The sequence below is a fragment of the Pseudochaenichthys georgianus genome, chromosome 10, assembly GCF_902827115.2.
Source record: "Pseudochaenichthys georgianus chromosome 10, fPseGeo1.2, whole genome shotgun sequence".
Taxonomy (NCBI): Eukaryota; Metazoa; Chordata; class Actinopteri; order Perciformes; family Channichthyidae; genus Pseudochaenichthys; species Pseudochaenichthys georgianus.
In genome coordinates, this window is record NC_047512.1 from 4,858,372 (window position 1) to 4,865,422 (window position 7,051).

The window sequence follows — 7,051 nt, forward strand, 5'->3', positions numbered from 1 at the left end:
GCTATTAAATGCATTATATTACTCAAAACAGTTATTCCCATCCGCGTATTAAATGCATTCAATATTTCTCAATTTAACTTCTCATCATGGCGCTTTATATATTTATCAATATAATAAAAATAAGATTGAATCTGTGAGAGTAGATTAAATATGAAACTGTATGCAACTGGACAAACGTGGCTTTGAGTCTTTGTGTACAGTTTGGGTTTGTTGCGCTCCGATTCAAACAGAGGGGAAACACACACACACACACACACACACACACACACACACACACACACACACACACACACACACATGCTGTGCTTTCTAGCCCAAAAGCCACCTTTATTTCTAAAAAATGATGTTTCTCTTTTCAAAACATGTCTTGCTATGTTGGTTGTGTACAACTCTCAATTTCAAACCCTACCAATCTTTGAAACCACACACACACACACACACACACACACACACACACACACACACACACACACGCACACACACACGCACACACACACTCACCCAGCAGGTTGTGTCTCTGCTTGTTTTCACTATCGACCGCACAGATCGACCCGCTGAGTCTGAAAACCAGTCATCCACCGACCGGCTCCATCGATCAACGCTTCACTGACTGACTGATTAAAAGCTGACACGACTGTTTCCTGTTTCCTATTCACGACCTGACCGACTGTTTCCTGTTCTCCATCGTTGCTCTCTACCAGTTCACTCCTGCTTTCATGCAATCTATGTTTCTGATTCATTCCCAGTGTTCTCCTTCGGTCCGGATCAATGAGGGTTTCTCTTAGAGGTCTCCTATCATGCAAAATGCACTTGTTGATGTCTTTTATACATAATGACGTGTCCCTGTGTGTAAAACAAAACCCTCTCTCTTTTCCTCCGTACCCCCCTGATCCAGATGTGCTGCTGTCATGACGACATTACTAAAATGTGTGCTGGCTTTACGTTGAACTACTGGCAACGTTCCTCCCCAACTATACCGTTCCAGAAACGTTGATGTATCAGAAACCAAGCGCGACGTGTTTTGGAAGTAATACGATCTTTGTTTCAAGCATCGCTAACACTCAGATCTAACTAGGTTTGGGAACCGAAACTCGGTTCCAGATGAGAACCGATAAGAAAATGCCGAGTACCGGGTACCCATACAAAATACACAATTTCGGTTCTGCTTAACGGTTCCTAAGCGTGGTAGACCCTGTATTCCAGCGGGTCCGTCTGCGCCGCGGGTCCGTCATCGCCGCGGCATACATTTGTATTGCATGTATATATTTTTTTTTTAACAATTTCAGTTAAAGCTTAAAAGAATAAAGATATTTTTGTTATCTAAACATTTGACCTCTTTATTTTAGAATTTTGTAATCGAAACGGGAAATCGATAAGAACCAGAATCGATAAGCAGAACCGCATCCCTAGATCTAACGATGTACTAAAGAGAGTATGTGTAAAAAAGCCGGATATAAAAAGCTCGGATTACATTTCAAGCTACAGACCCAGAATCAGCACTTTTGTAAAAGGGCTGTAATAGAGGGGTACGAGGCATGGCTAGAATGGGTGATCTGTTTGGTATTTTGAGCAAAACACTTCAGAGACATGTTTTGTATAGATATGGCCCTATAATATGTTTAATGTTGAGGCCCGGACATAGAGTTCCCTTTACCCAGCATGCCGCAGGTTTGATTCCTGCCACAGGTCGTCTTTCAGCGCTTTTAAAGACCTCCAGATGTTAAAAGAGTTGAAGGGTCGATACTCGCCGTGTAACCACCCTCGATTGGCATGATGAAAGTCTCTGATTGGCTAAGAAATGTCCCCTTGGGATGTTTGAATTGTATGTGCACTTCTTCAAGGTCCATTGGATGTCTCGCTTTACTTGTTCAATCCTGCTTTCATTCAATCTCTTTTTCTGATTCATTTCCAGTTGTATCCTTCTGTCAGGATCAATGAAGTTGTCTCTTAATGTTCTTTACTGTTGAGGCCTGGACAAAGAGCGTCCTTTACCCAGCATGCCGCAGGTTTGATTCCTGCCATAGGTCATCTTTCAGCGCCTTCAAAGACCTCCAGATGTTAAACGGGTCGAAGGGTCGATACTTGCAATGTGGCCACGCTTGATTGGCATGATGAAAGCTTCTGAGTGGCTGAGAAATATCTCCTTAGGATGTTTTTATTTTTATCGCACGGCTTCAAGCTCCATTGGATGTTTCCTTTTGGTTTTGTAAGATGAAATGTGGCGGGCGACTTCCCATCAAAGAGAAATTAGAGCGTGTTTATTTACAACAACTCAACATTCATAACGTTCTCCGACCTTTTAGTGGGTAGAAATTATCTTCAATTTCCTCATCAAGTGTTTTGCTTTTGAAAGCCGCCTGGGGCTACAGAAACACATCAGATGGAGCAATTCACACATTTGGTTTTTTTCACAGGGAACTTCAGCGTCTGCCACGATGGTGAAATACCAGCACGCTGTAACATGACTGATGTTTTCGTGGACCACTAATGATAAACTCTCCGCCTGGTGAGAATAAATGAACAGGGGAGGCGGCGGAGTGCTGCTTATTATTTATTCCTCCGTTTTTTATCAGTGCGGGGAAACAGAGCTGCATGTTTTCACGGTGCCCTGGTAATTTCTTCAGGCGGAGCGGATTGTTTCCCACCTTTGCTCGCTCGTCCTCCCACTCGCAGCTCGTCTGGAGCTCAGCGCTGGCATTTTTAAAGCTGTTTTCTTGTGGCTTTAGTTGATGAGGGCGAAGGCACAAAGACCCTGCGCAATCTCATAAAACCCCCTCTGCCTTTGACATGCTTTAACCAATGTATTGCTTTTTAACACATGTGAGCAAGGAGACGATAAACCCAAGCTGAAAACAGTTGGCGAAGAGCGATCAGGTCTAGGTGGATGAGGGATTAGATGAACTACTTGTTTGGACTACGGTATCTATCGACTTTTTATATGTTTATGTACCTGTCCTTATGAAAAATAAACTAATTAAAACCACATTGGGGCATCTTTGGCAGTGAGGTAGTGCAGTCCTCTCCAACTTAGAACATTTTGGAGTTATTTGCAACTCAAAATGTCGATGTATCCTTGGGCAAGATACTTAAATTGCTCCCAATGGCCAATGCGGTGTGAATGTGTGTGAATGCTGACTTGTGTATGTGAGTAAAGCGCTTTAAAGAGTCATAAAGACTGTACAAGCGCTATATGAAAGCAGTCGATTCCCCATTTACGGAAACTAAATGGAAGGATTCTTTAAAGGTCCTTTAGAGCTTTGGGTTTATTTATTGAACGTACACATCAAGTCACATTTGCATTTATGTTCCCGCATCAGTATCGTTTTCAGTTTCGCTCGGGATAGCGGTGCCATACGTTAGATCCAGATTGAAAAACATTTTGCATTTAGTGAACGTATTATTCATGCTCCCCAGATGATAAACCTTACTGACTACTAACTTGTCGGCATAATGTTGACATTTTTAGTTTTGGGATAAATGTTCCGGGATTCTTTGGATGGATTAACATTTGGTGACGATATTCATGCTCCCAAAGGATGAATGCTACGGACAATGACGAGCAGAAACAGGTCATTTTTGCCAAATTGCCATGAAAAAAAAAGTCTACTAAGTATTTTTTCCTTAATGTTTATTTGATTAGCTTTTCTTTTTTAATGCTTAATGTCTTTCTTTTTTGTTGTTGTTGTTGTGTAAAGCACTTTGAATTGCCTTGCGTTGAAAAGTGCTCTATAAATAAACTTGCCTTACTAATCAATCAATCATCCACCAACCAAGGTAATGCTCTTTTCTAAAGCTAAAAATACACCGGAGACTGCTTTGGATATTGTAACTACGCAAGGAATACAACTTGAAGTGGTTACCTGTTACAAATACCTTGGTATCTGGCTTGATGATTGTCTCACTTTTAAATGTAAATAACCTGCTTAAAAAGCTGAGGGTTAGGCTAGGTTTCTTCTACAGGAACAAGTCCTGTTTCTCGCTTGAGGCCAGGAAAAGGCTCTGTGACCTATGGGGATTTGATGTATATGAATGCACCTGCCCATTGCCTGAGCAAGTTAGATGCTGCGTATCTGCGATTTTTGACAAATTGTAAAGCACTTACGCATCACTGTACCCTGTATGCCAAGGCGGTTTTGCCATCACTCACTGGACGGAGGCTCAGTCACTGGTACTTTTTCATTTACAAAGCCATGTTGGATGAACTACCATCTTATATCTGCTCCCTGATCTCTCGGCGAATTGAAAGTACGTATTGCCTGAGATCGCATGCTGTGGTTTTATTAAATGTGCCAAGAGCTAGGACTGTCTTAGGGAAGAAAGCTTTTAGATGTGCAGCTCCACTAACATGGAACAGTCTGCAAACAGAATGGAACATTACCAAGCTAGTACCACTACATGTTTTTAAAGCTCGGTTGGATGCTACAAAGTCAGATGCTGTTGGTACCTGTACATGTGGTTAAATATGCAAATTGTAATCCCTGTACATGTTGCTGTATGATGTCCTTTTGTTGTTCTGTTGTTTATGTTTTTATGTCTTCTTGTGGAACCGACTGCTGCAGGTTTCCCTGAAAAAGAGATCATTGATCTCAATGGGATTTCACCTGGATAAATAAAGGTGTTGAATTGAATTGAATTGAATCCAAAAGAAATGATGTCCATCTATTTCGATAATTCATCAATTGGTGTCATTCTTCATATAAAATGGTAGAACAGGTTTTTTTCAGTCTTCAAAATATAAAAACTATCCATTTTTCTATCATATAAAGTTAAATGTAATCACTTTTGTTGCTGTAGTGACAAAACAAGACTTCACCTTGGACTTTGTAAAACTGGGATAGACATTTTTCAATCTATAAAATAAACAACAGATTGATAATTACATTAATTGTTACTTCTAGCCCTGGACTTAATATTTCTCCGGAAATAATCGTTAAATGAAATTACTTTCAAGCATTCTCCACCACCACCACCACCACCTGTCTTTACCCACAATGCTGAAGAGATTATAGAAATGTGTTTAACCGACTAATTAAATTAGCTGAATTCATTGTATGAGTGTCAATGTTGGATTATTACTGGCACAAATTAAGGTTTTACGTCGATTTTTTGACACCTAGTCATTTCTTTTGGCCGACTTGTCAGAAATGTCCGATATCTGCTGCTATGAATTATAACTACAAGGCTGACGTGAACATGTTCCTCCCACTCAGCTAAATTATGGTCTGCAGACACGACATTATCGGAAATGGTTTCAGGTCCGAAAATTAAAACATAGCTCATTTTGAAAGACACTGACAGACAACCGACTTTGTTAATAAAGACATTCAATTAGAAATACAGCGTTACAGCGAATTCACACCAGACGCATGGGAGGGCAAACTACTGGGGGCTCTGCTGTGGAAGTGTCCTTGAGGATGGATCAGTGTGTGTGTGTGTGTGTGTGTGTGTGTGTGTGTGTGTGTGTGTGTGTGTGTGTGTGTGTGTGTGTGTGTGTGTGTGTGTGTGTGTGTGTGTGTGTGTGTGTGTGTGTGTTGGAATGGTTGAATGAAAGGCAGATTGTAAATCACTCTGTCCATTACAGCATAAAAACGTGTATTATACCATCCATTTACTTAAGCGTCCATCCGTCTACAGTATAATCAAGTCTGACCTCGGTTGTGACGTCACTGTCTTCTTCATGTCCTGTCCAATCTGTCCCCAAAATGAAAAAACAACACCAGTTCTTGCAGCAAATGTCCTCTGAACTGATATTTGTTTACTTTCTAGAAACAACGCCCTACTTTTCGAACCCGTGGTGTTGACTCAAATCGCACATGGCTGCTACCGTATGCCCTCACAGGTAAGCTTGATAACTAGCTAGTAAGAAACGTTGCCATTTTTCGTAGCGAATCATTACAGACCTCTCAATTAACCCAATCAATGTAATGGTCGCTTCTTTTCAACACTAGTATAGTGGTTTGTGTACCACATGTGTAACTTTTTTGTAAAGTTCTGTGTTCGCTAGAGCAAACGCCATCGCAGCTGATCTCGTTTTGCTTGTGTGTGTCCAGCCTTTCACACTCTTCACACTTGTTGACCATAAAGAGAGCATCATTTAGTACTCTAAGAGCATGTCCAATAATTGCCATTGGGACGCACATACAGAAGTATGCAAAGTGTAACACATGTCAAACAACACAGCGTCCTGAACAGTTGACTGTATACGGATGAGTCAAATATAAATAAAATGATTTAAAGTGGACCTATCATGCTATATTTTAAACATATATTGTAGGGCCGTACCTATACAAAACATGTCTGTGAAGTTTTTTTTTCAAAATACCAAACAGATCCCCCGTTGTAGCCGTGCCTCATTCTGCTCAGACCCCTCTTTTGCAGCCCTGTCAGAGAAACTCGGATCTTGGGTCCTTAACTTGAAAAAACGAAAAAAGAGGAGGCGGAGCTAATGCCTGATCAGAATTCTACCAGAGATAAAGTTAAATTCCTTTATTATTTCCTGCTTTTTAAACACATGTGCTCTCTAGGACAGGTTAGCGAGGCTTGCTAATGTAAACAAAGACGTCCAAAACACGTCAGGCATTGTTTCTGATAGCATCTTTCCGTGGGTCCGCCGCCGAATTGACGTCAGTTCGGATGGAATCTGTATCCGCTCGTTGTACACCCGTTTTTATTTTCTGATGCTGCGTGAGTTCCCCGACGCACCGGGGACACATATTTATTTCATTTCATTTCAAACCTTTATTTAACCAGATTGGTCCAATTGAGATCATAGAGCTCTTTTTCAAGGGAGACCTGCAGCATATAGGTTCCACATGAAACACAAAACAATAAAGGACATCATACATTATATTTACAGGATACATAGTTATAGACATTTACAAGTTCCCATTGTATCAACGAGCATTTCATTTAGCCTAGCTTTAAAAACATGCAGAGGAATGAGATTGCTCAGTTTCAATTCTTGCTGAAGATTGTTCCAAGCAAGTGGAGCTGCGCACATAAAAGCTGTCTTCCCTGAGACAGTCCTTGCTCTTGGCACATCTAACAAGAC